Source organism: Silene latifolia, chromosome Y (genome assembly GCF_048544455.1).
Source record: "Silene latifolia isolate original U9 population chromosome Y, ASM4854445v1, whole genome shotgun sequence".
Lineage (NCBI taxonomy): Eukaryota > Viridiplantae > Streptophyta > Magnoliopsida > Caryophyllales > Caryophyllaceae > Silene > Silene latifolia.
In genome coordinates this window covers 248,022,792-248,030,481 of record NC_133538.1, presented here as the reverse complement: position 1 = coordinate 248,030,481, position 7,690 = coordinate 248,022,792, and the positions used below count along the sequence as shown (strand labels likewise).

The window sequence follows — 7,690 nt, the reverse complement described above, 5'->3', positions numbered from 1 at the left end:
CGACAAAACCCTATTTCTAAAAACTGAGGGTTCTGACCTTTTGGTTGTTCAAATATACGTCGATGATATCATCTTTAGATCGAGCAACCGAAGCTTGTGCAAATATTTTTCTGAGTTGATGACTTCCGAGTTCGAGATGAGTATGATGGAAGAATTAAAATTATTCTTAGGGCTGCAAATACAACAAATTGATGAAGGCATTAAAATCCATCAACAGAAATACATCAAGGAGTTGATTCGGAAATTCGGAATGGAAAATTCACATGCTATGCCTACTCCAATGGTCGAGAACAAGAAATTGACATTGGATGAAAACGGTAAATCAGTTGATGAAACTACTTACCATGGGATGATTCGGTCACTGTTATATTTGACCGCAAGTAGACCTGATATTATGTTTAGCGTATGCGTTTGTGCGAGATATCAATCATCTCCCGAAGAATCGCATATGACGGCCGTAAAATGAATTTTACGTTACTTGATTGGAACAGCCAACTTATACCTTTGGTATCCAATGGAGTGCAATTTTGATCTAGTCGGTTATTCTGATGCTAACTACGCAGGATGTTCTCTAGACATAAAAAGTACGTCGGGTGTCGCCACATTTGTCGGACCGTGTATTATTACGTGAGGTTCGAAGAAACAAAATTCGGTTGCTCTCTCAACTGCTGAAGCCGAATATATTGCTGCAGGACTGGTATGTACTCAACTCTTATGGCTTAAGCAACAATTATGTTATTATGGTGTTGACGTAGGATGTATTCCTATTTTGTGTGATAATACTAGTGCAATTATAATTTCTAAAAATCCCGCACAACATTCACGTACTAAACACATTGAAATAAGACATCATTTTATTCGAGACCATGTTGAGAAGGGGAATATAAAACTTGAATTTTGTAGTACTGAAAAACAATGGGCAGACATTTTGACAAAATCATTAGCTAGAGAACGTTTTGAGACTTTACGGTTAGAAATTGGTTTAATCGGTGGTACCTAAGCTTCTATATTTGTTCAATTTCCTTATGGCTGACTAGTTAAGTTGAGATTGTATGACTGTGTCCGTATATTGCGTTGCATGAATAATTTCGTTTGTAGAAATATTTTTATCATAAAATTCTATTTGTAATTTAGAATTTAATTATTATACAAACTTATTCCTTATCACAATAAACAAACACACCAAATCTTTTACCTTTCCAATTCACAAAAATCTTTCCAAATTGCTCTCTTGGTACACGGCTCACACTTCCTATACAAACTCAATTTCCCTATTCTTATCTTTTACCATAATAAATCTATCCCTTAAATTCCTATACCTACCATAATTCCTATTCCTAATTAAACACTTACCATAATTCATCTCCACTTGTTAACCCTATACCTAGCCTACACCTATTTCTAACCCCCTTGCGTGTTACCCGTCCAACCAACCCCACTTACATACTTTTATTCTTCTCAAAATTTTACCATCATCACAACTCATCTTCTTTACACAACCCATCATCATCACCTCCTTTTTCAAACTATCATCATCATCATGAATCCAACCCATGTAAAAAATACCCGATCTTTAACCCGTCACCACCAAAACCGCCCCTTTCATAACCAAACATCACCACTACCACCACATGATCCTAGTTCCACTAATTGTCATTCACCACAACTAAACCAAACTACGCCCATGTTTCGTGGTCGGGACGAGTCGGTATCCGAAGGCAAAAGACGCCGTCTTTTCAAAGGAAAAAATAAGGTAGTTGTCGATGAAAGTGAAGCTTTGGAGGAACCCAAGGTTATCGTTCGGAATGGTGTTGCTCGTACCTTACTTAGGGATGTTTCGAAAGCCGCGACCAAGGAAGGGTTAAATCGTGTTCGGCTTACTCATGACGAAAGCATCCTAGTTAATCGAGTTTTAAGGTATTCCATTCATGGTGGGAGGTATTATCCGAAATCTTGGTTGGTTAATGTTCCCGCTCTTGCTTTCTTTGTTAATTTTCTTGATTTTCAAGGGTGGAGTCATATTAGTCAGTTTTCGGGTCCTATTTATCCAGTTGAGGTGGTTCAATTCTTTGGTAGTGTCTCAATTAAGAAAGGATTCTTGCATGCGGTTGTTAATGGAGTTGATGTGACGGTCTCTGTTTCGGATTTTTGCTCTGCTTTTTCGGTTCCCGATGACAGAATTGAATTAAATCCGAGTCTTGAATGGTCTAATATGGTGAGTGAAAAGGAGTTGTTAGTGAAAAAGTATTTTGAGGAGATGACGGAAGGAGGTAATATCGTGGTTCGTCCTCTCTCGGCAAAAATCAAGTTCCTCTTGAACTTTTTGTGGAACACAGTGGTGCCGAGAAGAGGAGGTCGTGATAAGGTGTCGAGTTATGAAGCTATAATGGTCTATTCTTGGTTGGAGGGTAAGAAAGTGAATTTGGGTAGTGTCGTGTTGCACCGTATAATTCAAACAAGTCTCACGGTGACAAAAGAGAAGTTGAGCACCACAATCGACTTACCATATGGGATGTGGGTGTCTCGGTTGTTGAAGATTAAGCGAGTGGTGGGACAAGACAGTTACGGTGTTAGTGCACGGGATTGTATGTGTGATAGGTTTATCAAGCTTATGGGCCTTGTTGTCGATGGACCCGAGTTGCTTCTTGTTAAGGATGTTGAGAAAACCCCGGGAGATTCGGGTTTGGGAGGTATGGAGTCGAAATTAGAGGGCTTTATGAGTGGTTTAATGGAGAAATTTGAGGAGCATTCACCTAATTTGGCTACGGTGTTGTCACGGGTTGGACCATCTTGGTCTTTAGACTCGGGCTTGGATGCTACTCGGGTGTACTCTTGGATGGAGGAAGTGGACCAAAGGTTAGCGGGTTTTGAAAGGGAGTTGAAGGCAATTCGTGGGGAAGTGTTCCCACACGGTGATCGTCTCACTTTCCTTACAAGTCAAGGTGGAGCGTTGGTTATGCACGGGAAAGCCATGGCGGGTGATCAAGCGCTCACGTTGGAGGCCATAAAAGCTCTCTTCCTGAAAGTGCTTAACATTGAAAGGAGCATTCAAACTCTTTCTCAGCTGGTTCGGAGCTCGTTTGACCGTCTTGATGCCTTAGAGCATCGTACTAGGCCCGACTACGTGAACCCGTACCATACCCGCAACATTTGATCTCCCTCTGCCTTACCATAATTAGCCCTGCCTATTTACAGCTTTTCTTTTCTATTTCTTTTGGGGTGTTCAAGACTTATCATTCGGCCCATATTGGCAATGCACTTGTGGTTATGGCCCAAGTGTTTCATTAGACATGTGTTCATTCGGCCCATTTTGCCTTAAACATGTTTAATTCCTAAGTTTGTATGATACTTATCTTTTGTATGCTTATAGTCTTGCGTGTTATTTTTATTCCCTATGACGTTTTATCTCTTGTCTCGTCTTATATTATTCTAGTCATTTTTTATTTGTTCTTAGCTTTTCGATGATGTCAAGAGGGGGAAAGAACGTCTATAGTAAGCATCTACCTAAGCTTGCTCCTTGTCAAGACCAATTGTCTCTTAAAGTCCTTAAAGTTTTGGTTTTTGAAAAATCGTTTTGATCTTGCGTTAATCTTTATTATCAAGATAACGGTATTATATTGAGGGGGAACTACACACTTAGTCACAATTTCTAGGAGGCTTGCCATCATCAAAAAGGCGGAATTTGTTGAACCATATAGCTTATATGTTTATGTTTTGATGATGTCAAGATGCTTTACATTTTATATACTTTTTGCGTGTAATCGTTTGTTAAGTGTTTTTGAATTAACCTATTACGAGCAACAAAGAAGATTGTGACAATTGCATGTAAAGTTCAAGCCTTTATTCAAAGATCAAACGGTTCAAGATTCATTCAAGAAGTATGTGAAGACGGAGTTCGTCTAAAGATTAATCAATCTTGGATGATGACGTAGCCTATACACGAAGATCTCCTTGAAGATTGGAATAGTATAGGTGATTATCTCGTAATGGTAATCAAGAATGAGTTTCTTGAATTGGTAAAGTTATAGCTTTGCATCTATAACGTTACTAGTAAAAGAGCTCAATGTTATAGCTCTCCTACTATAACATTGAGATGCTGAGTTTTTATACACGACTTATAAATGTTTCGAAAATTGTTTTTTAATTGTTTAAAGTTTATTTTAAATGTTTTAATGAAAGTATTTATATAAAGCCCGGTTTAGTGAGGAGTCCGGCTTTGTATTGGACGTTGGTTAGTAGTCGTGTTGGATCAACTTATGAGTTGGACTTTGCTACTAATTAGGGTTCCAACATAGCCTCTCTTAAAACCTAAATTCTAAATCATATGTTAAGACTAGGGTTTGCACGAGTCACGAGGCATATGAGCTGTGACATCTCGTGTTACCTAGGATATATTAGGTAAAGATTTTATTCTATAATAATATCTTTACATATCTTATGTATCCTACTTAATATATTTGTTTATGATAAAAGATATTCTTGCTTTAGTAAATCTTATCATGATCTTAGAATTTATAGTAATGATAATATTTGAATAGATTATATTCTATCTTTTGGAATATTCTTTATTATCTTTTAAGGCTTTTAGGAAAGAGATAATAAGAAGATATGATTTGCTTTTATATCTTATTATTTCGGCTATTAGGGTTTGTGTAAAAACCGTGTAGCCTACTCCTTCCTTCCCTATAAATACTTTGTTATTTACAACATCTAAATTAGAGACCTTAAGCATAAAAATTGATTTCAACTTTACAAAGCAAACCGTGTGTTTTCCTAGAAAAACCGTTTTGTTATTTTGAAAGGTCGTGTGTTTTAAAACTCGCATACTTGTTCTTATTTTATCGTTATAAGATAATAGTGCTTAGTTGATTTCTTAACTTGTTCATTAACGTGAACCTTTGTTAGAATCATTAGTGCTTTCTTATTAGCGTAAGTTAGTCACTCGAGTATTTAACGGTACTCATTGAGTTACAGCTAGAGTTAGTTGTACGAGTTGGGTTAGTAAATTTGTAATCCGTAGAAAGGTACTAAATTTATTAATCGAGAATAGTGGACGTAGGTTTCGACTTGTGAAACTGAACCACTTCAAAAACCGTGTGTCTCTTCGTTCTTTCGCTTGCTTCGTTTATTTCGTTTACTTCCATTAGTTGATTAGTTAAAGTTTAATCAATAAACTTTAAATAATCAATTACACACACATAATCGAAAAATCTTACAAAAGTTTTAAATCCTTAATTCACCCCCCCCCCCCCCACACTCTTGAGTATTTTGGATCAATAGACTCTTCATGAATTCTTCAGGCCATTGCACAATAGAACCCACGACATCTTGTAAAAGCCAATTATCACTACATGGTACTATAAGAATACCATACTTCTCCAGATATAACTCGGTCACTTCCACTTCCCTCCATCCCTCACGGGGGGCAATGCCTTGATTACCTTCAACCTCAACTCCCCGAGCAACATCAATTTTGCCCGATGCCACTGTAGAGGTTTGGTATTAAAGAACACAAGGCTTCTTGCAAACGACTTTCACATTTTTAATTAATTAGTATATATACATATACTACTTTAAAAAATAATCTTAATTAATTAGTATATATACAACAATTATAAACTAGTCGTAGTAACTAATAACTCGTCAAAACCCGGAATTGGTGATGATAAGAACGTGTCTTCGGCTCCCACCTCCACGTCCTTCTCCCCTGCCTTCATGGCTTCCACTTCATCTACCTCATCTTGATCCTTTGCCATGTCTTTCTCACTTTGCATGCCCGCTTTTTTTTTCTTCTTCTCCCCTACTTCCTTTATGACTTGCCGAACCATAACCAACTCTTCTTTAGATGGCTTATCCCCTGTTTCCACTATTCTGAATATCAACCTGGCCGTTGTTTGTAGATGTGTAGTAGAAATGAATATGATTAAAATTAGTATAATTTCAGAATATATGTATATATATATATGTATATATATATATATATATATATATATATATATATATATATATATATATGTATATATATATATGTATATATATATATATATATATATATATATATATATATATATATATATATATATATATATATATATGTATGTATATATATGTATATAGGGGTGGGGTCGGTGCGAACTAAAGTACGGTGCGAACCGTACGAACTACCTTAAAGGGCTAATAAATAAGGCCTTAAATCACTCCTAAATCTCTCTCCATCTACACCAGTCTCCACGAACTACTTCACCAACGGCCAACCTCCGATGTCTCCAGGACGGCCGCCTCACCGACTCCACCTCAGAACCCGCCGACGATAATCTGACGACCACCGTTGCCTCCATTTTCCGTCGTGCCGACTCCTCTCCTTCACCTTTCCTCATCTCCAATCCCGCAAATCAGTCACCATCGGTTCTCCAGCGTTCCTTTATGTTTCGTGACGGCGATGGTTATCTCTTTAAACCCTTCCGATCATCCAGGCGCATGCCGGCGTCGATGTCCTTATCCCTTTTGTTTTTTGGTATGGTATAAATATGAAAAATTGATTTTGTAAATTCCAGATCTACAAAATAGAAGAAACATTTCAAAAAAGCAAGAGCATTTGGTGTTGCATCGAGATATTTCAGGCCGGAAACATCAATTGTATCTAAGGATTTCGTCGCCAACAGCGGACAGTGGTAATTGTTGTCGGTGTGTACGGTTCTCTGCGTCTAATGGTTCGGTAACACTCGGTTGTCTCCTTGACGGGATGGCGGAGGAAGGCGGCGATGTCTGGGATGGCCGGTGATAATCTCCGCATGGGTGTTGAGTCGGTGGTGGTGTGGCAGTGGTGGGTAGAGGTGGTTTGCACTGAGGACATGTAAAATGGATTCCATATGTAGGGTGCTACCAGTCAACAAGTCTGATCTTATGCACTTGTTTCCCAAGTAAGCCCGAAATGAGAACCTTCTCGTTTGGCCGAGAGTATGTCAGTATTAGTAATTTAGTATCCCCTCTTACACATTGTCAAATATATCAGGTCTTGGTACGAGCAATACGGAGAGCTGGTATTGAATGTGGTGAAGAAACAAATGAAAGAACATGTTGACGAGAATAAGTACATACGTAATGTGACTTAATTTGGAGAGGCGGCAAACCAGCTCAAGGAGATGGACAACATTCAACCAAGACAAGAACTGTCAACCAAATCTCTTTGCTGCTCAAATTCAAAACAAGTAACGTCTACTATTTGTAAATCCATTAGCTAGGTGTATTTAACTATGTAAATGAGTGTATCTAGCTATGTAAATGAGTGTATCTAACAAGGTGTAAATAAGTGTATCTAACTTACCAGAAATGCGTATCTAGAAAGGTAAATGAGTGTATCTAACTTACTAGAGATTTGTATCTAGCAAGGTAAATAAGTGTATCTAGCTTCTTAGAGATGTGTATCTAGCAAAGTAAATGAGTGTATCTAACTTGCAAGGTAAAGGTTAGCCAACGATTGTGTTAGGGATGCTTTAAGACGTTAACCTCTATGTTGTTCTTCTCCTATTTTAGAAGTCTCGATAAGAGGGCAAATTTTGGAAAATAAAATGAAAGTTATTAATATAACTTTGATATATACTTTTATCATAATAAAGAGTTAAACGATAAAAGTAGTATTCATTAATAATTCTAATTATCATTTCCCATTGTTCATTAATAAATGTCTTCA

At 37.4% G+C, this 7,690-nt stretch overlaps 1 long non-coding RNA gene across 1 annotated transcript; it reads left to right on the top strand.

Moving 5' to 3' along the window:
• The first annotated feature begins 6,194 nt into the window (after positions 1-6,194).
• LOC141634253 (uncharacterized) lies at positions 6,195-7,483 on the top strand. The gene is made up of 2 exons (XR_012539000.1): positions 6,195-6,920; positions 7,013-7,483. It is a non-coding gene; the product is annotated as an uncharacterized LOC141634253 (long non-coding RNA).
• Positions 7,484-7,690: the final 207 nt, after the last annotated feature.